Here is a 16,547-nt window from a genome sequence, read left to right as displayed (position 1 = left end):
GTGTCCGCTGCCCCGCTCCACCCGGCCCTGTGTGTGGGTGCTGGCGACCCACAGCGTGTGAGATTGCGACGGGGCGGAGGGCGGCCGTAGCCGGACGGCGCTGACCCCAGGGCTGCTGTCCCGAGGGATGCACTCCGTTGGCCGCTTACACCTTGCTCGGGTTCAGAGCAAAGATACTAGAGCATTTGGTTCAGAGCAAAGATACTAGAGCATTTGGTTCAGAGCGCTCAGTCACCCTCCACAATTATTTACTGCGCAAAAATCGGCGTTTTTAAACAGGTAAGAAAGTTGTCCCAGGAGACTGGGCGTGGTCTTGAGTCCCGGCCAATCGGATCCTGGATTACAGAACAATCTAGAGAATGGGCTGGGTCATGACGCTCAGCCAATCGGAGTTGAGGTTACAAAACAAACACGGTGGGATGGGCGGGACTAAGCCGTTAGCGTCAGGACGGGGGCGGTGACTGCGGCCCGGGCGGCCCACGTGACTGGCTGCCGGGCCTAACGGCTCACGTGACTGGCGGGCGGCCGGGCCGGGCCGGGCGGGGCCAACAGACAAAGCGGGCCCAAGCAAAGATCTTTGGGTCCAAGGCCGCGAGGGAGGTGGGGTAGGCGCGCGGTGACTGGCGGCCGGGCCGAGCGACGGGCGGATGGGCCAATGGCGTGGGGGAGAGGGCGGAACCATGCCCGGGGCTGGCGGGTGAGTGGCAGGCGCGGCGCTGGCGGGGCGGGGCCGAGGCCCGAGTCGCCTCCTCTCTCCCCCCCACCCTCCTCATATGGTCTGCGCTGGCGTCTGTTTAGCACTGACGCCTCCGCTCTGTACACACGGGTTCGTCTGACAGGTAAGCGACGGTGTGAGCGCCCACGGTCTGTGACAGTGGCGGCGGTTCCTCCCTTCAGGAGCCGCTGCTGGGGGCCTATCCCACTCCTCTGACTCTTCCCTTGCTCCCCACCCCCTCCTCTTCCCCCCCTCCCAGCCCCTCCTCTCCCCCCACCCTCTCCCCCCACCCTCTCTATCCCCCATCCTCTCTATCCCCCATCACTTCCTCTCCCCCAGCCCCTCCTCTCCCCCCACCCACGTCCTCTCTCCCCCACCCCCCCTCTCCCCCCATCCTCTCCTCTCCCCAGCCCCTCCTCTACCCCCCACCCACTCCTCTCCCCCCACCCACTCCTCTCCCCCCACCCCTCCATCTCCCCCCATCCCCTCCTCTCCCCCCCCATCCCCTCCTCTCCCCCCCCATCCCCCTCCCTCTCCCCCCACCCCCTCCTCTCTCTCTCCCCCTCCCTCCTCTCTCCCTCTCCCCCACCCCTCTCTCCCCCCCCCTCCCCTCCTCCCCCCCTTTCCCTCCTCTCAACCCTCCTCCACGCCTCTCTCACCCATCCCCTCCTCGCCCAGCCCCTCCTCACGCCCTCCTCCGTCTCCCCCATCCCTCATCCTCTACCCCCATCCCCTCCTCTCCCACCTCTCCCTCTTTCCCCTCCATCCCCTCGCTCTCCCCTTCCCCTACCCCCCTTCCCCTTTCCTCCCCCTTCCCTCCCCCCATCTCTCCTTCCCTCCCCCCCATCCCTCCCCCTCTGTACTATATTCCATGCAGTATGATTTTTTTTTTCATTTTGCCCCATTTGATAATCATTCTATTCCTTGCATTCCCACAACTGTGATTGTTTTTACTCAATATTGACCCATTTAAAAAAAAATCTCAATCTCTCTTCTGAAAACCCATTTGACCAGAATTGTTGAACTGCCAGTCATGATCCTTTCTGGGCCATGTTTCAATAACAGCTGTAAAATAATACTATCACATCTGTTTGTCCTTTCAGCTTATCAGCCCTGTTCACTAATGTTCTTGCATTAGGGGGGATATGATTAAACAGAGACTTTAAACCATTGTTTGATCTGCCTTCTAAAATCTCTCTAATTTTCAGACTTCTAGATTCAATTACTTTCCCTTCCTCTCTCCCCCCAATCTCCTGCCAAGATAGTTAAACCCTTCCCCCGCCAGCATTACAGATTTTGCCACTGAAGATAATCTTGGTTTTATTGAAGAGCTATAGATCTCCCATCTTCGCTCCAAGAATGTGAAACATACCATCTTGCACTATCTTTCTTGCACTATTTCTTAACTCTCCTGAATAAATAGAGGATAAATCTGGTGATTGACTGTGACCTCTGACTGGTCAATCTTTCCTCCAATTTCCTTATCTACTTGGTGATATGCTTGATCCTGGCATCAGTGAGATGACACACCCTGGAATCATATATGCAATTACAAAACATGTCCCTGCCTTTCTAAACTACCAAATCTCCAGGAAGAATCACTCTATAACTGTTCTCCTTCTGTAGAAACAAGGAACTGAAGATACTTGTTTACAAAAGAGGACAAAAAGTGCTAGAGTAGCTCAGCGGGTCAGGTAGCTTCTCAGGAGAGCAGGGCTAGGTGACGTTTTGGGTCGGGAAGGTCCTGACCTGAAATGTTACCCATCGATGTTCTTCAGAGTTGCTGCCTGACCCGCTGAGTTACTCCAGCACTTTGTTGCTCTCTTTCTGTCTCGCAATCATTCAATTCCACTGAAGACATAAGCTTGTGGTTAAATTATTGGACTAGCGACTAAAGATTTGTGTCACTGATACATAAATAAGAGTGGAAGTCTCATGGTAACTGGAGATTATTAATACGAGTAACTAAGTAAATCTGGAATTTAAAAATATTGCCCAGCTCATTAGTTCATAAGTAAAAGGAGCAGAATTAGGCAATTCGGCCTATCAAGTTTACTCTGCCACTCAATCATGGCTGATCTACCTCTCAACCCTATTCTCTATGCCTTCTCCCCATAACCCTTGACACCCTTACTAATCAAGAATCTGTCAATATGCACCATAAATATTCCCAATGACAGCCTCCACAGCTGTCTGTGGCAACGAATTCCACATTCACCTCCCTCAAACTAAAGAAATTCCTTCTCGTCTCCTTTCTAAAGATATGTCCTTTTATTCTGAGGCTATGACCTTTGTTCATAGATTCTCCCACCAGTGGAAACATCCTCTCCATGTTCAGTCTATCCAGGCCTTTCACTATTCAGCAAATTTCAATGAGGTTTCCCCTCATCCTTCTAAACTCCAATGAGTGCAGGCAGGCCCAGTGATGCCCAGCTGATGCCACTTCCTGTATATCTAGTTGTCCAAGACATGGGTACATCCTGGAGTTCCCACATAGCATAGGATGCACATTTCAGAGGCCTGATTTGCTCTGCTGCTCTATTTATTAGATTGATTCACTAAGTGGAAATGTAATGCTGCAACAGCATCTCTATCCTCTGCACTGCGCCATCAACAGTTAATCCCCGCCACCCTCCCCAAAATATCCAATATTTCATCCTCTGTCAATGCAATAGTCTGTGCACTGGAGTCCATGTTATCTACTATCTACAGTGTGCTTTAGTAAAACCCTGCTGAGTGTAAGTACCTAGTAACCAGTTCTAGTTGGCTACCTAATTAGCTGTGCAACTTCACAACAAGCAGCTGACTTACCACAGACTAATAATGTGAAAGAAGCAAATTACCGTCAATGTTAAGTTAAATGCCAACTGCAAAATTTAATTAAATTCTAGAATGAGAATTCATCCCCTGAAACCACCCCCCAACGGACCAAAAGTCTAGTTTATTTTGTACAGTAATTGTCCACAGTGGACTGCATGTGTTTGCAAAACCTATCAGTTGGGTAACAGATGTTTCTTGACTCTTATCAAGAAGGTGTATGAGTGTGAAGTCAACGCAAGTTAAAATGTGGCTTGAAACTGAACACTATATTACCTATATCTGCTGTGGTGAATTACAAATCATCGTGTGATGCACATGTTGAACATTTAAGACCAGAAATATTGTGGTGTCAGTCACGTCCTTTTATTCTAACGGACCTGATATCCAATGAAGCATGTGTATTGGCTGCAACGTGTGAGGAAATGAGAGCCAATTTATACGCAACAAGATCCCATAATAATGAGGTTAATGACAAGATTCTTTTTTTTCTGGATTTTAAATTGTAGTTGTGGCTGCAGATTTCAGTTTTAAGAGGTCGTATGTATATTCCTATCTGCCACGTGTCACCTTTGCCTGGCAACCATCATTATAGTTCTTGAACCAACCTGCACAACCCTAATCTTACCTTGATAATGGAACACTATGGTCCTCTCCTCCACATCCATGGATTGTATTTTTTCAAATTATTTTTTTGCACCACTCTTTTAAGTGAAAGTTAAGGACCAGAGGAACTCGATCCGTGTTCCTTATGAGGGGACGGGTCTACAGCCTGTCTCCATTGACGGAGATAGAGGTGTCAAGAAAAGGGGAGAGAGGTGTCGGAGATAGTCCAAGTGAATAAGAGTGCCGGGAGGAAGTTTGTGGTAAAGTTAATAAAATCAAGTGAGTTCTGCACGGATGCAGTACCAATGCAGTCATCCATGTAGTGGAGAATGAATTGGGGAATGGTGCCTGTAATGAGTTGGGTCAACACACATTAAGATACAACACATATTTATTAAGTCTACATACAGCAAGGATCTGCAGTCATCACATCTCCAAGCTGCTATTCATTTCTAACTAGCGTAAGCAGGCTCTTGATAATATATAGTAGGTACAGTCACTACTAGCAAACACTATAATTGGCTAGTATGAAATAGCTAATGTAATCTATCCTTCTAGAAACAAAAGAAGCATCGGTGGCGAAGCAATATAGGAGGGATGTTAATAATACATTTGCAAAATTACACAAAATCGCCATATCTAATGGGTGGCCTGCAAACAATTGTTCCATAGTTCGCTGGAAAACTTAGCTGGTGGAGTTGATGCCAAAGGGCATTCTCAGAAATTTGTATCGGCCAAAGGGTGTGCCGAAGGTAGTGAAGTTGGACGAGTCTGGGTCCAGTGGAACCTGCCAAAACGAGCTTTTGGCGTCCAGAACCGAGAATACTGCTGCGTTGCTTATCTGGGCAGCAACTTCTTCTGTCATTCGCATTGGGTAATGCGGCCGTTTAATGGCAGTGTTAAGGTCTCAGGTGTTGATACAGATACGGATCTCATCCTTGTTTTTCTTTGTTGCAACCACCATGGTGGAAACCCACCATGGTGGAGACCATGCGGTTGAGTTCAGTGTGTATTCGTTCGCGCATGGCATACGGAACACGATGTGGCGCTCTGACCACAGGAGTAACTTTGGGATCGACAGCAATGTGGTATTTGATAGGTTGTTTTCCAAGCTTGGCGTTAAACCGTTCTTTGTATTGAGAGAGTAGCTGTTGTCTGGGCCTGTCAGTGAGACAGAGTTTGTGGACCGCGTGGCCAAAGTAGACCAGGCCTTGATCGTGGCATGCATTGATACCGAGTAAAGTCTCTGAATCTCCCTTAACAATATAAAATGGTAAAGTATGGGTCTGTTTGTTGATGGTGCACTGTAACTCAGCTTGTCCAAGTGGGTGCAGCACTTCTCTCCCGTAAGCCCGAAGCGTTGTGGAGGCCTTGTCAATATGTTCAGCATTACGGATTTTTAAAAACTCTCTTAATGATATGACGTTGCATTTTGTGCCGGTATCTATCTTCGCGATCAAAGGCCTGTTGTTCACAAAGATGGTTACCTCAGGGTCAAATTGCTTGTTAGACAATGGGAGGAGAGAGTGGATGGCAGAACTGGTATCTGTACTCTTTGAGAGCGGTGCGGGGGATTGCCCGTCAGGCTCTTGGAGGACGTTATCAGTAAACTCATGTTGAAGCAGGTGCAGGCCCGTCCTTGAAGCTATAGGAGTCACATCTCCGAGCTGCTATTCATTTCTAACTAGTGTAACCAGGCTCTTGATAATATGAAGTACATAGTAGGCGGAGTCACTACTAACAAACACTATAATTGGCTAGTATGAAATAGCCAACTACAGTGCCAGCTTATTTTTGGAACATGGACTGTTCAACGTAACCAACAAGAAAGAGGTATTGCTGAACCAGTGCCTTTAACTTAAAGAAAGTGAGAGGAGTCCAAAGAGAAGTTGTTGAAGGAGAGGCCAAATTTAGTTTGGTTTAGAGACGCAGTGTGGAAACAGGTCCTTCGGCCCACCCACCCACGCCAGCGATTACCCATACACTAATTATATTTTACACACGAGGGACAATTTACAGAAGCCAATTAACCCACAAACTTGCTCTCCTTCAGAATATGGGAGGAAACCGGAGCACCTGGAGAAAACCCATGGGGAGAACGTACACACTCTGTGTAGACAGCACCCTTAGTCAGGATCAAACCCAGATCTCTGGCATTGTAAGGCAGCAACTCTACTACTGTGCACCCTCCTGTTCTGCCATTCAGATAAGAGTGTTGATATAGGGGAACTGATTGGATCTTTGCCTTTCACCCCACCAGCCTTCGCATCCAACACATTCTCCAAAATTACCCGCATCTTCTAAGCGAACCCATTTCCAGTCGCATCTTCCCACCCCCATGCCTTTCCTCCTACTGAATGGACTGCTCCATCTGCGACTCCTTGTTTCACTCATCCATTTTCATTCAAGCCACCCCCTCCCCAGGACCGTTCCCCTGCAACTGCAGGAGATGTAACACTTGCCCCTATACCTCCTCCCTCGCATCCATCCAGAAACTCCAACAGTCTTCCAGGTGAGATAGAGGTTTGAATGCACCTCTAACTTCATCTACTGCATTTGGTGTTCCCAATATGGCCTCCTTTACACTTATGAGACCAAGCGTAGACTAGGCCACCTTTTTGCTGACCACTTGCGAACTCTTGGTTGCTAACCATTTTAACTAACTTCTCATTCCTTTACTGACCTGTCTGTCCTGGGCCTGCACCATTGCCATAGTGAAGTCACAGGCAAACTGTAGGAACGCACCTCATATTCCGCTCGGGTTCTTACGTCTCTGAGATGTGGAACAAAACTGGAGCACCCTAACGTTGCAGGTATTATTGCAACGTTTAGTAGGTACTATCGCAACGTTCAAGAAATATTTTTAAAAGGTACATGGATAGGATAGGATCAGAGGAATATAGGCCAAACGCGGGCAGGTGGGACTAGTGTAAATAGGCCATGCTGGCCCTTATGGGCAAGTTGGGCCGAATGGCCAGTTTCCACGATTACTCCCTAAACTAAACCTAATGATATGACCATTGAATTCACACATTTTAGGTAATTAACCTAAAACAAGCCCCCCATCCGCCCCTCCTGGATTCACATCCATTTCTCCTCTTCTCCCTTCACCAACCCCTTCCACCTGAGTCAAGTGAAAATGAAGAGCAGATGGAAACAAACGTTAGTCAAAAAAAAACTCCCAACAAATCCTACAGACCAGATGATCTACATCCCAAAGGTATCTATAGAGAGCGTAACACTTAGATAATCATCTTCTAAAATTATATCGTTTCTGGAGTTGTTTCTGTGGATTGGGAGGTAACAATTTTTTAACAGGGGAATAAATGAGGAACTTCTGACCTGTTAGAGTGCTGCAATCGCAGGGAAAATGCCAGTAGCTGCAATGAAGGAAGTGGTAAGACTGCCTTTATTAATTTAAAAAAAGCACGATTGAGTAACGTTTTTAGTAAAATCATGTTTGACTAATCTGCTTTTGTTTTTTGAGGATGTGACATAACTTGTGTAGATGTGGTGCTTTTGGATTTCTGTGAAGGCTTTTGATACAGTGCTATAAGGTGGTTGGTCAACATGTTAAATCACACAGAACTAGCTTGTTCCATTTGTATGAATATTGACTTCTCTAACTTCAAATAGCGTTTGCTTTCCCTCTCTCTCCATCCCCTCACCCTTCCAAGTTCTCCCACCAGTCTAACTGTCTCCGACTACATTCTATCTCTGTCCCGCCCACTCCCCTGACATCAATCTGAAGAAGGGTCTCGACCCAAAACGTCACCCATTCCTTCTCTCCAGAGATGTTGCCTGTCCCGTGGAGTTACTCCAGCATTTTGTGTCTACCTTTTATTTTATACATGGTGAGTGTTGATGTTTCAAAGAATATGGGTGTGCTTGGAAACATGACTGAAATCCCACATGCAGCAAAGGATTAGGAAGGCAAATATGCTTTTATTCTCACAATAAAAGCTTATTGGCTTTCATTGTGAGAATATTTGAATACAGAATAGAGGAAGTCTTGCTGTGGTTTTGTAAAGCCTTGGTGAGACTATGCATAGCTTTGGTCTCCTTAACAAAGAAAGAATGTATTTACCATAGAGGGAGTGCAGGAGAGATTTATAGACTGGTTCTAGGCATGGGAGAGCAAACATCAACTCCAGAAAAACTCGGCAGTTCAGCAGAAATTGTGGAGGAAAACGATGCAAGGCAACATTGTGGGCTTTGTCCAGCTGAGTTCTTGTTTTCTATTCTTTGTTCCAAATTCCACCATCTGCATTTTCTTGTTATCTTTGTACGAGGAGGGATTGAGTAAACTGGGACTGTATTCTCTGGAGTTTAGATGAATGAGAAATAAACTCATTGAAACTCTCATAATTCTTGCAGGGCTTGACAGGCTGGATGCAAAGAGAATGTTTCCCTTGGCTGAGGAAACAGACCCTCGAACAGAAGGGTGCAGGAACAGGCTCTTTGGCCTACCATGTCTGTGCTGACGATGCCAATCTAAACTAGTCCCATCTGCTTGCACATGGCCCATGTTCCTTTTTTCCCCTTCCTGTTCATGTGCCTCTTGTATCTGCTTCTGCTTCTACCACTTCCTTCCAGTAGGGAGTTCCAGCAACTGACCGCTCTCTATGGGGGGGGGGGGTGTTGGTTTAATATTATGTGTACTGAGGTACAGTAAAAAGCTTATTTTACATGTTATCCAGTCAAATAATATTATACGTGAATAAATCAAGCCATACACAAGTACACCTGTTAGTGCAAAGGGAAAAATACCAGAGTGCAGAATAAAGTGTTATAATGTTATAGCATATCAGTTACAGAGAAAAGGTGCTAGGTTTGCGATGAGGTAGGTTGGAAGATCAAGAGTACACCTCAGTTTCAGTAGTATAAAGCATGGAAGAAGTTGCTCCTAGGGGAGTGGGAACTTGCCTTGCATATCACCCTTTAAACATTACCGTCCTTACCTTCCCAAGCCGAGAAAACGACTCTGACTGCCTATCCTATCCAGTCATAATTTTATATACTTCGATCAGGTTGCTCCTCAGCCTCTGATGCTCCAGCAAAAACAATCCATGTTTGTCAAATCTCTTATAGTTAATATCCTCCAATCCTGGGTAACATCCTAGTATAGGGTGATTTCACGAAAGGTCACTGGAGCGTAGATCCGCACCCACGTGACCGAAAATTTTAACTGGGGGACAAGCGTCACTTCCGGTACATGTTAGTGAATGGGAAAACACGCACTTTCACACCTGTTAAAAACATCGAAAACGGCCCGTTTTTGAGCTGCAATTAACTACCAGTCGGGGTGACCGTGAGGCACAGCTACCTACATTTACAGTCCAAAAAAAAGATAGAAACTAAGGTAAATTCAAGAGGGAGCTGAAGGTGTAAATACAGCGGAAGTGCTAGCGGACATTTGCCGTGGAGATTTAAGGATCCAAAATATCGGGGATTATCGCGTTTGCTCGCTGCATTTCATCAAAAGTAAGGCATTATTGACTTTTTATCTTTATTCATTTGTTATATGAAAAGTATTAAAAGTTAAAAATCCGTCAGTAAAATTGAAAAATCGCCCATGGTTCTCAGGTGGGTTTTAACATGCAAAATGAAAACACTTCTGAAGCTCCATTTACCATTTAAATAATCGTAAACTATCAATGCGTTTTGAAATAAATTTTACTGAGATGCAAGCTAAGGAATGGGATAATTGTCAGCTGTTGGACAAAAGCAGGACATTTTACTATTTCCCAAAATATATTTCTCAATGTTTCTTGTTTAAAGCCTGCACAATCACCCAAACTACTTATTTATTTATTTATCATCTAATAACAGACAAGCCTGCAGCATGGAATGATGTCAACAATCCTGATTGGGCACCCACTGTGAGCAGGATAGACAATGTGCACAAGAACGCCATCAACTTGCAGAGCTCTAGATGCTTGAGCTGCAACCAAATCTGTTTTAATACTCTCTTCTTGTTGCACGTGCATGGCGTTCTTGTGCACATTGTCTATCCTGCTCACAGTGGGTGCCCAATCAGGATTGTTGACATCATTCCATGCTGCAGGCTTGTCTGTTATTAGATGATAAATAAATAAATAAGTAGTTTGGGTGATTGTGCAGGCTTTAAACAAGAAACATTGAGAAATATATTTTGGCAAATAATAAAATGTCCTGTTTTTGTCCAACAAACAGCTGACAATTATTCCATTCCTTAGCTTGCATCTCAGTGAAATTTATTTCAAAACGCATTGATAGTTTACGATTATTTAAATGGTAAATGGAGCTTCAGAAGCGTTTTCATTTTGCATGTTAAAACCCACCTGAGAACCATGGGCGATTTTTCAATTTTACTGACGGATTTTTAACTTTTAATACTTTTCATATAACAAATGAATAAAGATAAAAAGTCAATAATGCCTTACTTTTGATGAAATGCAGCGAGCAAACGCGATAATTCCCGATATTTTGGATCTTTAAATCTCCACGGCAAATGTCCGCTAGCACTTCCGCTGTATTTACACCTTCAGCTCCCTCTTGAATTTACCTTAGTTTCTATCTTTTTTTTGGACTGTAAATTTAGGAAGCTGTGCCTCACGGTCACCCCGACTAGTACAGTTAATTGCAGCTCAAAAACGGGCCGTTTTCGATGTTTTTAACGGGTGTGAAAGTGCGTGTTTTCCCATTCACTAACATGTACCGGAAGTGACGCTTGTCCCCCAGTTAAAATTTTCGGTCACGTGGGTGCGGATCTACGCTCCAGTGACCTTTCGTGAAATCACCCTATACCTCTTCTGCATCCTTTCGAAGCTTCCACATTCTTTATAGAAAGTGGTGACCAGAATTGCACTCAATAGTCCATGTGCGGCCTTGTTAAAGTTTTGTACAGCTGCAGCGTGAATTACAAACTTTGTGCTCAACCAATGAAGGCAAGTATGCTGTAGGTTTTTACCACCCTTTTCAATTATGTTGTCTCTCTTAAGGTTATATGGGCTTGCATCCCAACATCCATCTGTACATCCACACTACCAGTGGATGTAGTGTATCTGGACTTTCAGAAAGCATTTGATAAGGTCCCACATAGGAGATTAGTGGGCAAAATTAGGGCACATGGTATTGGGGGTAGAGTGCTGACATGGATTAAAAAATTGGTTGGCAGACAGGAAACAGAGTAGGGATTAACGGGTCCCTTTCAGAATGGCAGGCAGTGACTAGTGGGGTACCGCAACGCTTAGTGCTGGGACCGCAGCTTTTTACAATATACATCAATTATTTGGATGAAGGGATTAGCAAAATTGCAGATGACACAAAGCTGGGTGGCAGTGTGAACTGTGAGGAGAATGCTATGAGAATGCAGGGTGACTTGGACAGGTTGGGGGAGTGGGCAGATGCATGGCAGATGAAGTTTAATGTGGATAAATGTGAGGTTTTTCACTTTGGTATCAAAAACAGGAGGGCAGATTACTATCTAAATGGTGTCAGGTTGGGAAAAGGAGAAGTACAACGGGATCTGGGGGTCCTTGTTCATCAGTCTATGAAAGTAAGCATGCAGGTAGGGGTGGGAGATTGCAACCTTCACGTGGTCCGCCCTGTTTCAACGAATGCAATCAACCTGGCGTGCACAATCAAATAAGATCAAATAGAACAAGTTGTCCTACAACTTTAGGCTGTGCACGCCATACGCAAGAAGAAGAAGAAGCATGCAGGTACAGCAGGCAATGAAGAATGCGAATGGCATGTTGGTCTTTATAACAAGAGGAGTAGAGTATAGGAGCAAAGAGGTCCTTCTGCAGTTGTACAGGGCCCTAGTGAGTCCACGCCTGGAGTATTGTGTGCAATTTTGGTCCCCTAAATTGAGGAAGGACATTCTTGCTATTGAGGGAGTGCAGCGTAGGTTTACAAGGTTAATTCCCGGGATGGCGGGACTGTCATATGCTGAGAGAATGGAGCGGCTGGGCTTGTACACTCTGGAATTTAGAAGGATGAGAGGTTATCTTATTGAAACATATAAGATTGTTAAGGGTTTGGACACGCTAGAGGCAGGAAACGTGTTCCCGCTGTTGGGGGAGTCCAGAACCAGGGGCCACAGTTTAAGAATAATGGGTAAGCCATTTAGAACGGAGACGAGGAAACACTTTTTCTCACAGAGAGTTGTGAGTCTGTGGAATTATCTGCCTCAGAGGGCAGTGGAGGCCGGTTCTCTGGATACTTTCAAGAGAGAGCTAGATGGGGCTCTTAAAGATAGCAGTCAGGGGATATGGGGAGAAGGCAGGAACGGGGTACTGATTGAGGATGATCAGCCATGATCACATTGAATGGCGGTGCTGGCTCGAAGGGCCGAATGGCCTACTCCTGCACCTATTGTCTTTATGAAAGGTAGTAATTTCTGCAAATAAGTTGGTGCATTGAAATTAGACTAATACATTATTTTGTAACTCTTTTTAACTGGTTTAAAGTAATCACTATTACATGGAATAGTTACATTGGTATTGTCGAGTGTACTTGTATTTAGTCATAGTCACACAGTGCAGAAACAGCCTTTCGGCCCATATTGTCCACACGACCAAGATGTCCATCATCTTGGGCAGGTTGGGTGAGTGGGCAGATGCATGGCAGATGCAGTTTAATGTGGATAAATTTGAGGTTATCCACTTTGGGAGCAAAAACAGGAAGGCAGATTATTATCTAAATGGTGTCAAGTTGGGAAAAGGGGAAGTACAATGGGATCTGGGGGGCCTTGTTCATCAGTCAATGAAAGTAAGCATGCAGGTGCATCAGGCAGTGAAGAAAGCGAATGGCATGTTGACCTTCATAATAATAATAATAACTTTATTTATAAAGCACTTTAAACAACCGCAGTTGCCATAAAGTGCTGTACATGAGAACTCATGGACAAAAAGTTATTACAAACCATTAAAAACCGTAAAACGAAGGACTAAAAAACAGTAAAAATTAAAAGACATTAAAAGCACTAAGAACAGGAGCAATGTCTCAGCCAGTGTCGAAAGCCAGAGAATAAAAATGAGTTTTTAGGGGGAGGATTTGAAGATGGACAGTGAGGGGGCCTGTCTGATGTGCAACGGCAAGGTGTTCCAGAGTGCCGGAGCAGCAACAGAAAAGGCTCTATCCCCTCTGAGCTTCCGCTTAGACCTTGGTACCTCAAGGAGCAGCTGATCAGCTGACCTGAGGCACCGGGCAGGAGCATATAGGTGGAGCAGCTCAGAGAGGTAAGGCGGGGTGAGCCCATTCAACGATTTGAAAACAAATAAAAGAATTTTAAAATGAACTCGAAAGAGCACTGGGAGCCAGTGAAGGGTGCCAAAATTGGCGTAATGTGCTCCCTCTTTCGAGTTCCGGTCAAAAGGCGAGCGGCAGCATTTTGAACCAGCTGGAGACGAGCCAATGAAGCTCGTGCGACTCCAGAGTAGAGTGCGTTACAGTAATCCAGCCTAGATGTAATAAAGGCATGGATTACTGTTTCAAAATGCTGCCGCTCGAGGATGGGCTTCACCTTTGCCAGCTTCCTTAGGTGAAAGAAGCTGGACTTAACCACCGCGCCTATTTGTTTATCTAGTTTAAAATCACCATCCATCCTAAAACCCAGGTTTAAAACTGTTGGCTTTACGGACAATGCCAGTGGACCCAAGTCAACAAAGGGAGGTTCACGGCAGCCATTGGGGCCAAACAAAATCACCTCTGTCTTTTTTTCATTAAGTCCCAGAAAGTTTAAGGCCATCCAGGACTTAATGTCCTCAAGACAAGACAGAAGTGATTTTAGAGAATAGTCGTCTTCTTTCCTGAGTGGCATATATAACTGGCTATCATCTGCGTAAAAGTGAAAGGAGATGCCATGCCTTCTTAAAATTGAGCCCAGAGGAAGTAGGTATAGAGAGAAGAGCAGGGGCCCTAAAATTGAGCCCTGTGGAACCCCATATGCCAAGGGAGTGGAGGAGGATTCAAAGCCAGCAAGGCTTACACGCATGGTTCTGTCTGCCAGATAGGACCTGAACCATCCCAGGGCACTGCCACAAATGCCCACTTGGCGCTGTAATCGGGAAATTAAAATTCCATGGTCCACTGTATCGAAGGCGGCAGATAGGTCCAGCAAGACAAGAACCACATAATTACCGGAGTCGTTTGCCAGGAGGATGTCGTTAAAAACCCTTAGCAGAGCCGACTCTGTGCTATGCATAGCTTTGAACCCAGACTGGAAAACCTCCCGAATATTGTGCTCATCCAGGAAGAGTTTCAGCTGAGCATAAACTACTTTCTCCATGATTTTAGAGATAAATGGCAACTTGGAGATCGGCCTAAAATTGGCCAGAACAGTTTGGTCCAGGCCGGGTTTCTTAAGTAGTGGTTGCACTACTGCATGTTTAAAATTTACGGGGACAACCCCAGAACACAAGCTACTGTTTATGATGGCGAGAACCGACTGCCCTAAACTCGGGAAAACCTCTTTAAAAAGAAGAGGAGGGACAGCATCACAAGGTGAACCCGACGGCTTAATATGGCTAACCACATCCTCTAGACCCGACAATGTCAGAGGCACAAACTTATCGAATGCCACCAGGCATGGGGCCGGAACAGAGGGGTCAGAGGCAGGAGCTGAGATCTTCTTATTCTTATCTTACAAAAGGTAAATCATGTCTGACGAATCTTATAGAATTTTTCGAGGATGTAACTAGTAGCGTGGATAGGGGAGAACCAGTGGATGTGGTGTATCTGGACTTCCAGAAGGCTTTCGACAAGGTCCCACATAAGAGATTAGTTTACAAACTTAAAGCACACGGCATTGAGGGTTCAGTATTGATGTGGATAGAGAACTGGCTGGCAAACAGGAAGCAAAGAGTAGGTGAAAACGGGTCCTTTTCACAATGGCAGGCAGTGACTAGTGGGGTACCGCAAGGCTCAGTGCTGGGACCCCAGTTATTTACAATATATATTAATGATCTGGATGAGGGAATTGAAGGCAATATCTCAAAGTTTGCGGATGACACTAAGCTGGGGGGCAGTGTTAGCTGTGAGGAGGATGCTAGGAGACTGCAAGGTGACTTGGATAGGCTGGGTGAGTGGGCAAATGTTTGGCAGATGCAGTATAATGTGGATAAATGTGAGGTTATCCATTTTGGTGGCAAAAACAGGAAAGCAGACTATTATCTAAATGGTGGCCGACTAGGAAAAGGGGAGATGCAGCGAGACCTGGGTGTCATGGTACACCAGTCATTGAAAGTGGGCATGCAGGTGCAGCAGGCAGTGAAGAAAGCGAATGGTATGTTAGCTTTCATAGCAAAAGGATTTGAGTATAGGAGCAGGGAGGTTCTACTGCAGTTGTACAGGGTCATGGTGAGACCACACCTGGAGTATTGCGTACAGTTTTGGTCTCCAAATCTGAGGAAGGACATTATTGCCATAGAGGGAGTGCAGAGAAGGTTCACCAGACTGATTCCTGGGATGTCAGGACTGTCTTATGAAGAAAGACTGGATAGACTTGGTTTATACTCTCTAGAATTTAGGAGATTGAGAGGGGATCTTATAGAAACTTACAAAATTCTTAAGGGGTTGGACAGGCTAGATGCAGGAAGATTGCTCCCGATGTTGGGGAAGTCCAGGACAAGGGGTCACAGCTTAAGGATAAGGGGGAAATCCTTTAAAACCGAGATGAGAAGAACTTTTTTCACACAGAGAGTGGTGAATCTCTGGAACTCCCTGCCACAGAGGGTAGTCGAGGCCAGTTCATTGGCTATATTTAAGAGGGAGTTAGATGTGGCCCTGGTGGCTAAGGGGATCAGAGGGTATGGAGAGAAGGCAGGTACGGGATACTGAGTTGGATGATCAGCCATGATCATATTGAATGGCGGTGCAGGCTCGAAGGGCCGAATGGCCTACTCCTGCACCTAATTTCTATGTTTCTATGTTTCTATGTCCACACACAAGAATAGAAGTTGTTCAGCCAGAGCTGAACACACTTCTCGGCATCTGCACAATGGTGTCTGTCTTGTGCTTCTTGTGCGTGGTGGTGGAAAGATTGGTTGAAACAGGGCCGCGACGTGAACGCTCTTTCCTTGGCCCCAGGAGCTGAGATGAGAGCCCTTATAGAAACAACCTTATTGATAAAGAAGTGCAGGAAGTCATTGCACAATTCGGACGGTGCTTCCAGGCAGACAGGCTGTGGGGCATTTAAAACAGAATCAATGGTTTTGAATAACACACGTGGGTCGTGACGCTTAGACACTATTATATTAGACAGGTAATATCTTTTGGCCTCTTTAACAGTATTTTGGTAATTTCGCCAGCTGTCCTTTAGAATTTGCGATGAAACCTGCAGCCTGTCCTTCTTCCACTTTCGTTCAGCTCTGCGACACTCCCGTCGAGCTGTACGAGTTGCGTCACTGAACCAGGGCTCGGG

At 45.7% G+C, this 16,547-nt stretch overlaps 1 protein-coding gene across 1 annotated transcript in view; it reads left to right on the top strand.

The window, feature by feature from the left end:
- The first annotated feature begins 730 nt into the window (after nt 1–730).
- rnf13 (ring finger protein 13) overlaps nt 731–16,547 on the top strand; it is a 204,797-nt gene continuing 188,980 nt past the window's right edge. The window contains exon 1 of the mRNA XM_033031856.1: nt 731–839. The gene's annotated coding sequence lies outside the window, so the exon portion shown is untranslated. The remainder of the gene's footprint in view (nt 840–16,547) is intronic.

This window comes from Amblyraja radiata, chromosome 13 (assembly GCF_010909765.2).
Source record: "Amblyraja radiata isolate CabotCenter1 chromosome 13, sAmbRad1.1.pri, whole genome shotgun sequence".
Classification (NCBI taxonomy): Eukaryota; Metazoa; Chordata; class Chondrichthyes; order Rajiformes; family Rajidae; genus Amblyraja; species Amblyraja radiata.
The sequence above is the reverse complement of the archived record's forward strand: the minus strand, read 5'-3'. Positions and strand labels throughout refer to the sequence as shown.